The sequence below is a fragment of the Entelurus aequoreus genome, linkage group LG16 (genome assembly GCF_033978785.1).
Source record: "Entelurus aequoreus isolate RoL-2023_Sb linkage group LG16, RoL_Eaeq_v1.1, whole genome shotgun sequence".
Classification (NCBI taxonomy): Eukaryota; Metazoa; Chordata; class Actinopteri; order Syngnathiformes; family Syngnathidae; genus Entelurus; species Entelurus aequoreus.
This window is the reverse complement of record NC_084746.1, coordinates 33,921,440-33,939,645: the sequence shown is the minus strand read 5'-3', so window position 1 is coordinate 33,939,645 and position 18,206 is coordinate 33,921,440. Positions and strand designations below refer to the sequence as shown.

Genomic DNA, 18,206 nt, shown 5'->3' with positions numbered 1-18,206 from the left:
AATTTGCTGCAATGAGCTGCATGTCGAAAAAAGCTATCAGCGGTCTATCGATTCACGCTACCGGGTCAAAAAAATTATACCTCGAGTTTGGAAATGCTGATTTAGACTTCAAACAACATACCCACTGTATAATGGCTATTACTTCATTATTTATATGAAATAGAGGTAGCTCGTTTTAACGGGCATATTTAGCCATCAAATAATGATCCCACTACCACTTGTAGTCGGGCATGACTCTTATTGTCGCAACCTATTCCCGTTTAAAAAGTGATAAAGACGAAAACGTAGGGTACCATTATTAGCGTCAGTGTGAACTTACTCACATTGTAATTGTGTACATGCTAACTGGTCAGAAGACACAATGACAGGAACACACTTTAAAATAACTACTTTCACGTAGGCCAGTGACAAAGTCAACTCTTTTTCTACACGAGGTAGCTCCTTTCAATGGGTACCTTACCTCGAAAACACAACAGTCGGAGTCTCCTCACTCATCTTTGCACTGACGTATGCATTCACCTGAGCGGACAATACACTTTTCAGATAACCACCTGCAGTTAAGTTAAAGGAGCATGTACGATCAAAATAAATGGTGTGTATTTTTGTATTTTTACATGATTAATGGGATAATTTTTTGCGATTAATCACATAACTTTAGGGTTCCCCTACAGTGCATCCGGAAAGTATTCACAGTGCTACACTTTTTCCACATTTTGTTATGTTACAGCCTTATTCCAAAATGGAATAAATACATTTTGTCCTCAAAATTCTACAGACAATACCCCATAATGACAAAATGAAAATGTTTATGAAAACAAACAAAATAATCACATGTACATAAGTATTCAAAGCCTTTGCTCATTGCTTTGTTGATGCACCTTTGGCAGCAATTAAATCCTAAGTCTTTTTGAATACGATGTCAAAAGCTTGGCACTCCTATCTTTGGGCAGTTGCGCACATGCCTCTTTGCATCATCTCTCAAGCTCCATTGGGTTAGGTGGGAAGCGTTGGTTTTCATCCACGATGTCTCTGTACATTGCTGCATTCAGCTTAGTCTAGTCAGGGAGGAGACCAAGAACCCGATGGCAGCATCATGCTATGGGGATGTTTTTCAGCCGCAGGAACTGGGAAACTAGTCAGGATGGAGGGAAAGATGAATGCAGCAATGTACAGAGACATCCTGGATGAAAACCAACGCTTTCCATCCAATCTGATGGAGCTTGAGAGGAATGGGTAAAACTGCCCAAAGATAGGTATACAAAACATGTGACATCGTATTCAAAAATATTTGAGGCTGTGATTGCTGCCAAAGGTGCCTCAACAAAGTATTGAGCAAAGGCTGTGAATACTTATGTGCATGTGACTTTTTAGTGTTTTATTTTTACAAAAAAATCCCGAAATTAAAAAAGGAAAAAATTGAAAAAATTAATATTATTTTAGAATAAGACTGTAAAATAACACAATGTGGGAAAAGTGAATACCTTCTGGATGCACTGTACATGTACCCGCCATGGCAAAAAAAAAGCTGCCACACTTTTATGTAAAAACAACTTAAAGTAATATGCTGTAATTTATTGTAGCACGTCTGACACGGTTTTTAACTTTTTATGCTAGCAACAGGCCTGACCGATTCCAAAACGTATTCCCTCTCGGGCACACACGTCCGTCTCCGTGCTTCACTCCCAGACACACAACAACACTTCCTCATTCACCACCAATCACCTTTCAGGCACGTATGTTCACCATCATGGAAACTCTGAACATCAATAACACATGAACATGAACATTAACATCAGCAGATTGTTACAGTATGGATGGCTATTAGGGATGTCCGTTAATATCGGACTGCCGATATTATCGGCCGATAAATGCTTTAAAATGTATTATCGGAAATTATCGGTATCGGTTTCAAAAAGTAAAATTTATGACTTTTCAAAACGCCGCTGTACGGAGTGGTACACGGACATAGGGAGAGGTACAGAGCGCCAATAAACCTTAAAGGCACTTTCTTTGCATGCCGGCCCAGTCACATAATATATACGGCTTTTCACACACACAAGTGAATACAAAGCATACTTGATCAACAGCCATACATGTCACACTGACGGTGAATGTATAAACAACTTTAACACTGTTACAAATATGCGCCACAATGTGAACCCACACCAAACAAGAATGACAAACACATTTCAGGAGAACATTCGCACCGTAACACAACATAAACACAACAGAACAAATACCCAGAATACCTTGCAGCACTAACTCTTCCGGGACGCTACAGTATACACCCCTGCTACCCCCTACCTCCCCACACCTCAACCCCGCCCACCCTAACCCCGCCCACCTCAACCTCCTCATAGTCTCTCTCAGGGAAAGCATGTCCCAAATTCCAAGCTGCTGTTTTGAGGCATGTTAAAAAAAATAATGCACTGTGGGACTTCAATAATTAATATGGCAGTGCCATTTTGGCATTTTTTTCTATAATTTGAGTTGATTTATTTTGGAAAACCTTGTTACATTGTTTAATGCATCTAGCGGGGCATCACAACAAAATTAGGCATAATAATGTGTTAATTCCACGACTGTATATATCGGTATCGGTAATTAAGAGTTGGACAATATCGTAATATCGGATATCGGTAAAAAAGCCATTATCGGACATCTCTAATGGCTATATATAATCTGGTGTCAACATTTTTTTTTTTTTTTAATGAATCGCGATTCCTATTTGTAACGATTCTTAATCGATTAAAAAACATTAGAAATCGATTTTTTTTTTTTTTTTTTTAATCTGTCCCATGCAGCCACTCAGGGAAATCCTATTGTTGATGTGGATGTCCATATCTGCTGTACAGATTTACTTTAGAGATTGACTTTATCAAACAGAACCAGTTTTCTTTTCAGTAATATAGAAATTAATCACAGCTGTTTATCTATTTTATGGAGGAATGTAGTTAGTCATAGAACTGGTGCCCAATGTGATTAAAAAGTATTGATTTTGAATCGTTACCTCCAAGAATCAAATCGAATCGTGTAGTGCCCAAAGTTTCACAGCCACAATACATAGCCTATTATGTGTGCACTATTGACTAGTAATGAACCAAAAATTTGGCCGCAAATAAAAGTCTTTGACCTTGAGACAGCCGTGCCGAAACATGACGATGTAAGCATTACGCACACGATTGTCCGACGCAGAGGCAGCATGTCTGCAATGTGAATGTACTCTTATCAGTGTTTTTCAACCACTGTGCCGTGGCACACTAGTGTGCCGTGAGATACCATCTGGTGTGCCGTGGGAGATTATCTAATTTCACCTATTTGGGTTAAAAATATTTTTTGCAAACCAGTAATTATAGTCTGCAAATGATGTGTTGTTGTTGAGTGTCTGTACTGTCTAGAGCTCGGCAGAGTAACCATGTAATACTCTTCCATATCAGTAGGTGGCAGCTGGTAGCTAATTGCTTTGTAGATGTCGGAAACAGCGGGAGGCAGCAAGCAGGTAAAAAGGTAACTAATGCTTAAACCAAAAATAAACAAAAGGTGAGTGCCCCTAAGAAAAGGCTTTGATTGATTGATTGAGACTTTTATTAGTAGGTTGCACAGTGAAGTACATATTCCGTACAATTGACCACTAAATGGTAACACCCGAATAAGTTTTTCAACTTGTTTAAGTCGGGGTCCACTTAAATTGATTCATGATACAGATATATACTATCATCGTAATACAGTCATCACACAAGATAATCACATTGAATTATTTACAATCAGGGGTGTGGAGGGGGGGGGGGTAGGATATGGACAGCAAGTAGTGGACATAGAGAGAGAGAGAGAGAGAGAGAGAGAGAGAGAGAGAGAGAGAGAGAGATATCAGAAGGCATAAGAAAAAGTATCTGCATTTGATTGTTTACATTTGATTATTAGCAATCCGGGGAGGGTGTTAGTTTAGGGTTGTAGCTGCCTGGAGGTGAACTTTTATTGCGGTTTTGAAGGAGGATAGAGATGCCCTTTCTTTTATACCTGTTGGGAGCGCGTTCCACATTGTTGTGGCATAGAAAGAGAATGAGTTAAGACCTTTGTTAGTTCGGAATCTGGGTTTAACGTGGTTAGTGGTGCTCCCCCTGGTGTTGTGGTTATGGCGGTCATTTACGTTAAGGAAGTAGTTTGACATGTACTTCGGTATCAGGGAGGTGTAGCGGATTTTATAGACTAGGCTCAGTGCAAGTTGTTTTACTCTGTCCTCCACCCTGAGCCAGCCCACTTTGGAGAAGTGGGTAGGAGTGAGGTGGGATCTGGGGTGGAGGTCTAGAAGTAATCTGACTAGTTTGTTGTGGGATGTTTGGAGTTTAGATTTGAGGGTTTTGGAGGTGCTAGGGTACCAGGAGGTGCATGCATTATCGAAGCTTAGGGAAGGCTATGCAGAACGAAACTAAAACTGAACTGGTTGCAAAGTATACAAAAACAGAATGCTGGACGACAGCAAAGACTTACTGTGGAGCAAAGACGGCATCCACAATGTACATCTGAACATGACATGACAATCGACAATGTCCCCACAAAGAAGGATAAAAACAACTGAAATATTCTTGATTGCTAAAACAAAATAGATGCAGGGAAATATCGCTCAAAAGAAGACATGAAACTGCCACAGGAAAATACCCCAAAGAAAGAAAAAGCCACCAAAATAGGAGCGCAAGACAAGAACTAAAACACTACACACAGACTCAAAATAAGTCACAGCGTGATGTGACAGGTCGTGACAGTACACCTACTTTGAGACAAGAGCTATATTGATGGTTATGGTTTAAAATGGTATCCAACAATTGCGACAACGACTTTTTACTGTCAACTGAGTTTCGTTTTTTAATGATTTCTGCTGGTGGTGTGCCTCCGGATTTTTTCAATGCAAAAAATGTGCCTTGGCTCAAAAAAGGTTGAAAAACACTGCTCTATCATATCTGAGATACACCCGTGGACAGTGATGTAAAAAAATTGCAATATGCAAATATTATGAGGACAGGGAGGGCTTTCAAGGAGAGAAAGACTAAAGCAACAGCACAAAGCAAGAAGTAAAGACTCTCTAAACACCAGTACAGTCTCCAATAACACCAGAAAAAGATTATATGTTTATTGCTAGTCGTTTTAATAAAGCAAAAGTCACTGAAAGGATTGCACTGAAACTTGGACAAACCTCAACAATGAGCAGCAACAATTTAAAATTAGAGTAAAACAACATACAGAAAAATTGTATGTTAACACTCATAAATAATACAGATTTGTTTTTAAAAGTATGTATAACTTGTTTAGCCTTTTTAAAAATATATATGCATCATTGCAGATTATGCTAATTGTATGCCGTCATATTGACCACACCCCCGCATCCACAGGTAGGAGGTTTATATACAAATGTATACATTTAGGAAAAAGACTATATCCTGTAAATGTTGGTATCGAGATGTAAAAAAATTACTATATTGGTATACATACTGTTGTTCATATCTACCTCTATATGAAGCCAACTACGCCGTTGTTCTGCGAGTAAAACAACATTAAAAGAAAGACAGAGTTCCCGCGTTTTTCTTTGTATGGCCGCAAGGAGGAAGTCCGTCCTCCTTGCGGCCATGTTCGGTGAGTCCGCCTCTCCAGGCCACTTTACGTGCAGGTGTGTTACCTGCCTCTCACTTCCGGGAACTGGGCTCGCTCCGTCCGCCGGCGCCAACGGGAAGAACCGGGCGACTGTGGGGAAGTCGTGATATAGTCGGTGAGCCGCAGTGTGAGCGTCGGCGTGCCCGCTGCCGCATGCAGACACGGTCAGGGGAGGAAGTGCTTCCCGACAGTAAAAGGGGTGCGTCTCGTTTCCAGTCCACTTGGCGAGGCTCCCCGCTGGAGCTCCACGCATTGACGCATTGTGGAGCCGACAGGGTGGGGGGGAGAGGCGGAGGACGAGGAGGAGGAGGAGGAGGGGGCGCGCACTGCAACCCCTCCTTCCCGAACACAACCGAGGAGGCATCCACCGGCGGAACCGCGATGGACGTGGTGCAGCTCGACACCGACGACCATCAGCCGGAGAACGGCTTCGTGTCCCCGGATAGCACGTCGCCGCCGGTGCCCCTGACGCGCGTCGACGGCTCGGTTCTGCCCTTCCTCGGCGGCTTCGGGAAGTACCAGAAACAGCTGATTGTGCTGACATGGATTCCGGCGCTCTTCATCGGATTCAGTCAGAACTCGGACAATTTCCTGCTCGCTCAGCCCAACAACACATGCATCCTGCCCCTCGCCAACACCACCGCCGCGGCTACTACTACAGCCGCCGCGAGCACCAGCACACCGGGCAGCAACGGGACGTGGGCCCGCTCCTGGGCGTCGGGGGTGGCCCAGAATGCGAGCGAGAGGGCGGCCGGCAGCCACAACGACACGGGTGACAAACAGTGCATGTGCCAAGCGTGGACCTTTGAGCTGCACACGGGGCTCGTACAGAATGTGGTCACCAAGGTAAGACGCGCATTCATTCATTCATTTGGCAATTTCAACAGGCACAAAGGGATCCCCGAGCCTTGTTCCACAGCTTGTAACCCTCCCACTTTCCACATGTTTTGGTCTCTTGGTGCCATCACACCCTCCTTTGTACTCCAGTCACTATTTCTAATATTCAACCTACATTTGTCACTTTATATATAAGCATTACAGCTGCATGGGGTGTTAAAGACACATGGTACCTTGTAACTGTGACTCATATACAATAACACTGTTCAAATGTAGAGTAGTGATTTGCGATATAACCTAAACTGTATATTGCGATATATAATGCAGCCCTCTATAATAATCATAAATATCACAATATCTATCAATCAATCAATATATCGGCATGTAAATTAAAACAGAACCATTTGCAAAGGCTCCTAATTTGTATGCAGTAACCTATCACGTCATTTCATGTTGTTATTTTCTCAATACTACCGTATTTTCTGGACCATAGGGCGCACCGGACTATAAGACACACTGCCGATGAGCGGGTCTATTCAGGTCTTTTTTCATACAAAAGGCGCATTAAAGGGGTCATATTATGATTTTTTTCTAAATTTAAAGGTCTACTGAAACCCACTACTACCGACCACGCAGTCTGATAGTTTATATATCAATGATGAAATCTTAACATTGCAACACATGCCAATACGGCCGGGTTAACTTATAAAGTGCAATTTTAAATTTCCCGGGAAACTTCCGGTTGAAAACGTCTATGTATGATGACGTTTGCGCGTGACGTCGATGGTTGAAGCGGAAGTATTCGGACACATTGTATCACAATACAAACAGCTCTGTTTTCATCGCAAAATTCCACAGTATTCTGGACATCTGTGTTGGTGAATATTTGCAATTTGTTTAATGAACAATGGAGACGGCAAAGAAGAAAGCTGTAGGTGGGATCGGTGTATTAGCGGCTGGCTGCAGCAACACAACCAGGAGGACTTTGAGTTGGATAGCAGACGCGCTATCCGACGCTAGCCGCCAACCGCATCGATGATCGGGTGAAGTCCTTCGTCGCGCCATCGATCGCTGGAACGCAGGTGAGCACGGGTGTTGAGCAGATGAGGGCTGGCGTAGGTGGAGCGCTAATGTTTTTATCATAGCTCTGATGAGGTCCCGTAGCTAAGTTAGCTTCAAAGGCGTCGTTAGCAACAGCATTGCTAGGCTTCGGTAGGCGGCACAGCATTAACCGTATGGTTACAGGTCCAGTGTTTGGTTCGGTGTCTCCTGATAGTAGTATTGTTGATCTTCTGTCTATCCTTCCAGTCAGGGGCTTATTTCTTTTGTTTCTATCTGCATTTAAGCACGATGCTATCACGTTAGCTCCGTAGCTAAAGTGCTTCACCGATGTATTGTCGTGGAGATAAAAGTCACTGTGAATGTCCATTTCGCGTTCTCGACTCTCATTTTCAAGAGGATATAGTATCCGAGGTGGTTTAAAATACAAATCTGTGATGCACAATAGAAAAAGGAGAAAGTGTGGAATCCAATGAGCCCTTTTACCTAAGTTACGGTCAGAGCGAAAAAAGATACGTCCTGCACTGCACTCTAGTCCTTCACTCTCACGTTCCTCATCCACGAATCTTTCATCCTCACTCAAATTAATGGGATAATCGTCGCTTTCTCGGTCCGAATCGCTCTCGCTGCTGGTGTAAACAATGGGGAAATGTGAGGAGCCCTTCAACCTGCGACGTCATGCTACTTCCGGTACAGGCAAGGCTTTTTTATCAGCGACCAAAAGTTGCGAACTTTATCGTCGATGTTCTCTACTAAATCCTTTCAGCAAAAATATGGCAATATCGCGAAATGATCAAGTATGACACATAGAATGGATCTGCTATCCCCGTTTAAATAAAACAATTTCATTTCAGTAGGTCTTTAAAATACTTCCTTGTGGTCTACATAACATGTAATGGTGGTTCTTTGGTCAAAATGTTGCATAGATTATGTTTTACAGACCATCTTCAAGTCGCTTCACGTTTGTGGGTGGTCTTATTTACGTGGCTCACCTTCGACAGCGTCTTCGCCCCATCATCTTTGTTGTAGCGGTGTAGCGTGCAGGGACGGGAGTGGAAGAAGTGTCAAAAGATGGAGCTAACTGTTTTAATGACATTCAGACTTTACTTCAATCAATAACTGAGCAGCATCTCCTCATCCGTGGCTCACTAGTGCAACAACAACGCCGGAAATGTGTCCCGTGAAAAACCGTCCGAACGGAACTCTCTAATAACTAATGTTCCGTGGGTGAATTATGTAAACTCACTACAGTGGTAGTTTTTAGCGCTTCCATAGCGAGATATAAGTTAGAACTTTACGCTACTTTATATTAGAAATGGCAACAGCATAGGGTGAATGCCCCATAACAAGAAGATAGAGAAAAAGAAGAAGCTTATCGACTACGGTATCGGCACGGACTACAGTGGCGGACTTGTGCAAACTTTCAGGACTTATGCAGATCTCAAATGCATATCAGCAGGTACCAGAAGGTAAGAAAAGTTGGTTTTGCATAATATTGTGAAACAAACGCCAGATAATATGTCTGCTAATGGGTGCCATTTTGCGGTCCTTATACACACACCATAGTAATACTTGTATCTCTTACTACGGTAGCCGTAATGGGCCGACAATCCATCAAGCGGTGTGGCTTCAAAGTCAAACTAAAACCTTTTGACAGATTTTTGAGTGCCGAGTGTAACATTCTTTATTTTCAATGGAACATTCAAAGTTTTGGTGTTGTTTACTGGCGTCACATTGCAGTCTACACATATCTCTTATGTGTGACTACCATCTACTGGTCACATTTATCATTACACCATGTACCAAATAAAATTGCTTCGAGATCGATAAGCACAACCGGAATTATTCTGTACATTAGGCGCACAGTCGATTTTTGAGAAAATGAAAGGATTTTAAGTGCGCCTAATAGTCCGAAAATTACGGTATACTTAATCGACTTGCTAATGTACTGTTAAATTCTGGTTATAGGCCTGGGTATATGGCCTTAAAATAAAATCTCGATTAGGGCTGGGCGATATGGACCAAAACTGATATCCCGGTACTTTTAGGCCAAATGGCGATATACAATATACACCGATATCTTCAAATTTGCAAAGTGTTCAAGATTGCGTAAGTGTTCTATGGCTAGATAATCAGTGTCGAGAGTACTCAGATTATTTCTGTTCTACGTAGTGTTTTGCTTATTCTGAAGTAAATAGTTAGCCGTTACAATGTCAAAGCAATTTTCGTTAACTTAATTCATTAACGTTAGGTTTATAGCCTCACTCCTGTGACTGCGGTGAAGGCTGCTGGCTATTCAGTTTAAAGCTACTCTTCTTCGAGCAAGCAGCAGAGAGGAGCTATCGCTAGCTGCTGTGCTAAGTAGATAACAGAACTGAACAACAAACGGATGAAATTAGTGATAAAGTCCCTACATGGATAGAGATAGCTTCTCGAGCAAATTGGTGTACGTTTAAATAAAGCTGCAATCGCTCACCAGTAGCCAAATGCAGTCAGTGACCAAAGCATTGCATCATTGGAGCCGCCATATTCTTTTGAAATGTTTGTTGTGTTGCATCATTGTGTGTCAGAAAAGCCTATGTAAATACGCAAGAGGCGGGGTTGAGCCGAAGAGATTGCCCTGTGCTTTGCCCATCAGGCGCATAGACGAGCAAATGGCCATAACTAGGGCTGCAACAACTAATCGATTAAAATCGATTATAAAAATAGTTGGCGATTAATTCAGTCATCGATTCGTTGGATCTATGCTATGCACATGCGCAGAGGCAATTTTTATTTATTTATTTTTTAATAAAAACATTTTTTATAAACCTTTTATTTATAAACTGCAACATGTACAAACAGCTGAGAAACAATAATCAAAATAAGTATGGTGCCAGTATGCTGGTTTTTTTCAATAAAATACTGGAAAGGATAGAAATGTAGTTTGTCTCTTTTATCCGATTATTAATCGATTAATCGAAGTAATAATAGACAGATTAATCGATTATCAAATTAATCGTTAGTTGCAGCCCTAGCCATAACAAAAGCACATCAAAAGATAGTGGTATGTGAAGGTATTGTCTCAAATATACATTTATTTCTGCCCAGCTCTAATCTCGAATACCGAATTAAGATTTTTTTCCCTCCTACTTCTTACAGAAACCAATAAACATGACAAATATTTCAATAACTATCTCTGCTGGTATTTGATACAAAAACTAGTAGTTGGAAAGGAGACAAGCAATGCCACAATTTACAGGGATACATGGCCTGAACATACACTGCATCTTACTCCTAGCAAAATTCAAATTTTGATGAAGTTAATAAAAGTTGTACTTTTTAGAACAAATATAAATTGCACTTAGAATAGAGTCTGGGTTTCCCCCAAATTGCCTATATATATATATATATATATATATATATATATATATATATATATATATATATATATATATATATATATATATATATATATATATATATATATATATATATATATATATATATATATATACTGTATATATATATATATATATATATATATATATACTGTATATATATATATATATATATATATATATATATATATATATATATATATATATATATATATATATATATATATATATATATATATATATATATATATATATATATATATATATAATGTATGTATCGGGGTTTGAAGACGTGGCCAATATGACCGTATGTATGACGTCATGATTAATTTAATCTGTAATGATGCATTTATTTTATATTTTTCATTTCCAAACAAATGTAATAGATATATTTAAAAACAAATCTGTGTTATTGGTATTAATTAACCTATATTTGTTCTTATACTGTTTTGCCTTTTTTCTTTATTGTTGCTGTTCATCGTAAAATGTAACACTGGTTACACTTTACTATGCCCTCCCTGGCTGTTGGAATTTAGTTTGCCAACTATGTCGTGTTTTGAATTAAAGTTGGAAAAAGATAACTTGAGGCGGTTTATAGATATTCTCCACAATGAAGTCATGGTAAAACTAAGCAAACAAAAGAATGAACATTCATTTACATATGACGTGCACATACATGGAGGAATCACGTTAAACAGTTTTGAATGAACTGAAAAAAAGCAATAAGGCTGTAATGCGGCAAGCTTAATGCCAACTATAATAGACCAGTTCATTGAGAAGCTAACGAAAATTAACAGGGCCAATTGCAGGGCACAAATAGACAGTCTTTTACACTCACATTCATACCTGTAGAGAATTTAGTGTCTCCATTTAACCTAACATGTACATTTTCGGAATGTGGGAGGAAGCCAGAGTACCTGGAGAAAACCCACACACGCATGAGGTGTCTCCCAAACAGAGATGTACAAACGGAAGTTCAAAACGCACACTGAGTAAAGAGAGACGTTATAGTCGTTTGTAAGGTCAAAATTAGGGTGGTTTTTACAGGCTTGAACAAGAATTGCTTGAATTAACGTGAAATTCAATTTTTCCCGTCCTCACACTTTTGCCAAGTTCCAACTCTGTTCCAGGGTCAATCGCGTGTGCGACCAGCTGTAGCGCTTATGCTGACAGGCGATTCAGATGCGTTTTTACAAAATAAAGCATACAGGAACATTTTTGATATTTGAGATGTTTTTCAGGCTAATTATGGCCAACCGTGCATAAAATATAGACTATACGTTCATACGATATATTACTTAAATTTGTTTTCATGTGAAAAACTTTTTTTTTTAAGGTGATGAAAGGTATTGATGAAATACGTGTAGGGGAAACCCTGTAGAATAATTGTCAACAAACTAAAATTAAGAGCCTGCTCTGGGAGGCAGAACTTCTGTCCTGTGTACAATACTTCTGGAAACAAAAATGTAACATTGCACTTTACATGCCAATAAAGAAACTGCAGTATTGAGATCAATAAAGTGCAATTTAAATATTTTTTTTATTAAATACTTCTCTTCACAAAAATGTAGCATTATACATTATATGCAAATAAATAATAAACTCCAACATTGAGAGGGTTCTTTAGTTTTAGTAGGTGCAAACACAGGCTTTTCCACTTTTTCGGTGCCACATCTTTAGCAACGTACAAAGCGACTGCTTTAGTTACTTTAAGTAAACGATTCCGCCTCAGTAAGCTGCTTTTTAGCCGGAATTTGTTTGTTCGTCGTTACGGTCTTGTTTGTCTTCCTGTTGCATTTCCCCCACTTGGCTGAATGCCTCTTTTTCAGATGCTTGAATATTGTTGTGCTGCTGTCTTTTATAAATAAACTTTGCAGCGTGCAGTCACTTGTCCCACCCCTATTGTCACAAATCCAAACCACTGACTTTACTACCGTATTTTTCGGACTATAAGTCGCAGTTTTTTTCATAGTTTGGCCGTGGGTGCGACTTGTACTCAGGAGCGACTTATGTGTGAAATTATTAACACATTACCGTAAAATATCAAATAATATTGTTTAGCTCATTCACGTAAGAGACTAGACGTATAAGATATAATCAGATATAGCGATTAGGAGTGACAGATTGTTTGGTAAACGTATAGCATGTTCTATATGTTATAGTTATTTGAATGACTCTTACCATAATATGTTACGTTAACATACCAGGCACGTTCTCAGTTGTTTGTTTATGCGTCATATAACGTACACTTATTCAGCCTGTTGTTCACTATTCTTTATTTATTTTAAATTGCCTTTCAAATGTCTATTCTTGGTGTTGGGTTTTATCAAATAAATATCCCCAAAAAATGCGACTTATACTCCAGTGCGACTTATATGTTTTTTCTTCTTCTTTATTATGCATTTTTGGCCGGTGCGACTTATACTCCGGAGCGACTTATACTCCGAAAAATACGGTATTCTTTTCTTTCTCGCTCTTGTTTACGTTAGCAGTAGCCATGTTGTAGCTGTCTGTGTGTGTGTTTGTCTGAATCTTCACTAAGGCAATGAAAGGGAGGGTGAAAGCTACGGATAAACATTTTTTATAACAAACTTGAATTTATCAATAAAATCGATTAATAGGCCAGGCTTATCTGGTTACACTTTGTTGTAACATATATACTTATTTTAAAAAGTAATAAACACTTAGTCTTCTGTTGTTTGGATACTAAACATTAGTTTTGGGCGATACTACAAATGTACTCTTTACTATTAAAGATTCAGTCCTTAAAGCTCTTCTGTCTTTTTGAAATTGGAAAAATGTTGATCTAACCACTGTAGTTTGACTATATATTTCTATACTTGGTATTTTTACTGTAGATATTTGTATCCATTCGCCCAACTTTGTTTACGACCAAGAGCTCTAGCTTAGTGGTTAGCATGTCCTCCTACGGTGTGTGTCTTATGTGTAATATTTCAAAGCTTTTGCTGGCTTTGAGTTTGACACTTGTGCACAAGCACATATTGACAAGTCTAGTGGAATTTGCCAGTGGCACACCAGTGGGTATAATAGATAGGAGCCTTTTGATTTAGGGCAAAAGGTCATTAGTACGCACGCTCTGGAATAATGCAACTCCTGCCCAAACATCATGCCTCTCCCTCCCTTTTGTAGAAGCCCAAACCAAACGTATTCATCCCGGGTTCGTTCTGGGTCATTTTCCACATCATGTTTACATTTCTGATTGGTGAGCCCATGCTTGTATCTAAATGCAATCTGCATAGGAAGTTTAAACTTTATCTTTAAAATGAACATGATTAGATAATCAAATCTTCAACACTTGCCCCACACAGGGAATCAATACAGAATAGTCCAAATTGATTAACTTGCAGCTCCTGGCAGGCAATGGGAAAGCAACTTGTGTTCATTTGCAGAGTCTTTCCCTTCAGAAGAGTTTTGTAGGCTTATCAGCATACACGGTCTGTTGTGATGCCAGGCTTTGAAGCATCTCTTCACTAATGGTAGCCTGGGCTCCTGTCCATCATGGTGCCAACAGCCCATCTGCTTATCTCTCACGATGTCTGATTTAAACACAGCAAAGTGCAGCAATCTAGTAAGAAAGTGAAGGATGGTTGATTTAATCATCTGGCCAGACTATTGCAGGAAGTGGCTAAGTCGTAAAATATCTTGCTGGGAGACAAACTTAAGTCCTTACTTTATTTATATACTGTATATATTTTTTTAAAGCTTGGCTGATCCTCTCATGCTGGTGTCACCTCCATCTGCTCATACTGTATTTATGTTGCCTTTGCATACACCCCTAGAATGTCATGTTGCTGCTGCTATACCTGAATGGTTAGTAAAAGATCACACGCATGTTTACCTGGTAACAATGTGATCACCAGGAAATTATTGTGTTTATGGACAAAATGATGGGGCACAAATTACCTTTGTAGTCTATATACCAGGGAAATCACTTTACGACATCAAATATTCTACATTCACTGTGAAACTTCACACATTCTAGCAAGTACAGTTAGAAATGGACTGAATTGCTTAGATTCTTGTTCATGTCACATGTTTGTTGTTGGGCAGAATTTGTGGAGCACACTTTTATTTGTTGTGCCAAAGCCAAGTCAAAAAAATGGCATACAGCAGTCAGTAGTTTAGCAAGTCAGCAGAAACAGGAATATTAAGGGCACTAATCCAAAATTATTGATGACGAGTTTGTCAGTTATCGTTGTCTATCATTTGGTGTGAGAAATCCCAGTGACAAAATGATGCCATGTGCCAGTCAGTGGGCAGAAAGGAACACTAAAGGCATCTTCCAAGAATGAGATGTTTGACAGAGTTTTGATCCCGCTTACAGTATGTCACTTGTTTGGACAGCCTCTTGTTCTTAGCCAAAAATTTGGTGCCAGTGAGAGAAAATTGGCATATCAATCGGTGGGCATGAATTTAACTGGAACACTACGGGCATGACCACAAAAAGTAGTATAAAATAAGTTTGTCACATTCATGCTGCAGTAAGCTCTCTTGCTACTGGGCAAATGTATAATTGTTTTTTGATTGACAGCGGGTAGGAAGAAAGCATGAACAGGAGCACGAATGACATTAACCCCATTGCGGAATTTCTAGGGCACACTCAATTGTTGTCCAAAACACAAAAGTGGCATATCCCAGTCATGTCCACTGTGCTATTTGAATGTCTGTGGACAGAAAGGCAGCAGGAAAAGGTACACTAAAGACTCATTCCCATAAAGCAATATAGAGTAAGTTTATGTCATGTTCTTGGTTCTGGTCATGACCTCTCATTGCAAGGGAGAAAATCCCAGTGAAAAAACGCCATATGACAATCAAGCCCACCGTGTTGTTTGAATGACAGTTGGCAGGAAGTCACTTGGAGCAGTAACACAGGGCAAGCACTATCTCCAATATTATGAGATACATTTATGTATCACCTTTTTATATTAAGTAGGAAATACATATTTAAAATAATTGCCACATAATAGAACAAGGCTGCACAAACACGACCAGCCCCTGGCCAACATGTGATCTACCTTGTGTGCATTGCCACATATTCCTGTCTCCCAAGTAGAGAAAAATAGGATGTGACATGGCAACAGGAACTGATGACTTAGCATTTCTGCCTGTGTTTGGACTGTGTGGTCACAATTGGGTTCAGCTATCCGTGACACACTGTAAGTAAGGCAAGTGTCAACACTGGCCAAGAGTACACATATACTCCCACACGCACAGGCGCACGCCATGTGACAAGGATTCTTATGATCATGCGCAAGCAACGTGAACGTTGGGACAGGCTGAACTGTGAGGAACCTGCGGTTGAATCCCACAACTATTGGAGCAAAGCCAATGGTCATACCACTGATATGGTGTGACCATTGGCTCCACAGCTACGCTAAGTAAAGTGAATCACATGTCCTTTAAAGTTTAAAGTCCTTTTTTAAAGTCTGTTTGTTTACTGTGTATATGGTGAACAATATGACCTTCTGCTCAGGGCCATAACTTGGATTTGACAAAATTGGTGGTCCAAGAGGAACTTTGAAAGGCTGAAATCATGTGTATTGCAGCACCATATAAATATTACCTTGAGCAACACAATTAATTTCCAGAATAACAATAGCTTTCAGTTGAGGTAGAACTATCACATGTTATATTATCTAACACAGACCTGGGCAAATTAAGGCCTGGGCGTCGCATGCGGCCAGTTAAGCTTTTCAATCTGGCCCGCCGGACATTCCCAAATAATTTTTTTTAGATCTTTAAGATCGAAACTTTAGCTGCCATCATTATGTGCAGTGATGTTTTCAAATGACCGCAAGTCTTGAACTATACAAAGTATTTCAATGGTTGGAATCTGCGCTTTTGCATGATGCACTAGTTACTATGGTAATGTAAGTAACAACAGCTCAGATGAGGCACCAAGCAGTGTGGGTGGGGAGCGTTTCCACAGTGTTTCCAGAGTGGCCATCCTGAAATGCGGGTGTCAGGGACAGACGCGAAAGGAGATTTTTACAACAAAATTCTAAAGCTTAGTGATATATCCGATACATCTGAATGTATATTTATTTCGCTGTGTTTGTTGCATTTTTGTTGCGTTTCGCTTCATTGTAAAATATGTCGATCGAGAAGAGGTGTGATGTTCATATGTTGTCAATATTCAGTGTTTTATCGTTCATAGTTAATATTGTAAATCTCACATTGTTTATTTTCATGTACATTCTGGGTGTCTCATTCAGTTAAAACAAATGTAAAATTCCATTCTGTTTTTTAAGGCGGTGTGTCATAACGTTTTTAGCTTTCAATCAGACATTATTGTGAGGTGTTGTATTAGTGTTCCTAAAAATAGGGCCAACACACACATACCGTAAAGCAGATTTTCAAAGCATCTTTGACAATCAGCATGATTTTGTAACCGTTCACTTTTTTATTAATATGCTGAAGTTTCGCATATTAAACAATTTTAACATTATTAAAACATTTCCGTTGTTTCAACTATGACCGGGATTGAACCCACAACCTTCTGATTAGCAACTGGTTTGAGAAAGTTTTCATATTATTAGTGACAGAGGGCCAGAAGTATGTTTGGGGTAAAATTTCATATGAAGGGCCTTGTCATTCAATAATTCACATTTGACATGCGCAGCTAAGTTTGATCTCTGTGAGCAGAACCTGGCTGACATGACAACGGTATTTTCCCGTCAGCGTTTCACATCAATTTTATTCAGATGAAACCAACTACTTATTATGTTGAAGGGGGCAGGAAATATAAGATTTTCTTCATCCTGTTCCTTCTCAAGCATAGGTGTGTTAATGTGTTTTGTTGTTAGAGTTTAATTGTCTATTGATCAAAAATACACATCAATGAAGGAGATAAAATTAAAAAAACAACAAAAAAACAAAAATGTAAGTTAGGTCAGTTTAATTTGATGTTAATGTTATGTTGACAGCCAATTTGGGATCAGATGATGTTCATAGTAAGAGTGGATTTCATTACGTTACGTTGCTAAAGTTGCAGCCGGCAGTGCCTGACCAAAGATCGTATATTGTGAGAAGATGATCGCATGGTGCTGTACAGGCACGGTACAGTACAGCACGCACAAAGTACATTTTGTGTCAATCATATCTTCTTTTTGTCACCTAAAAAAAATACAGAGGACATGACCTCTGTGTCCTCAATGTTAGTTACGGCCATGCTCCTGCTTTGATACAATAATATTACATCGACAGTCTATGTACAGCAATATGACTTTTTGCCTGAGCTACAGCAGACTTTTATTCAAATTGACA

General features: G+C 39.6%; 1 pseudogene; it reads left to right on the top strand.

Moving 5' to 3' along the window:
* The first annotated feature begins 5,498 nt into the window (after positions 1-5,498).
* The window catches only part of LOC133630870 (solute carrier family 22 member 23-like), a 101,221-nt pseudogene continuing 88,513 nt past the window's right edge, over positions 5,499-18,206 (top strand).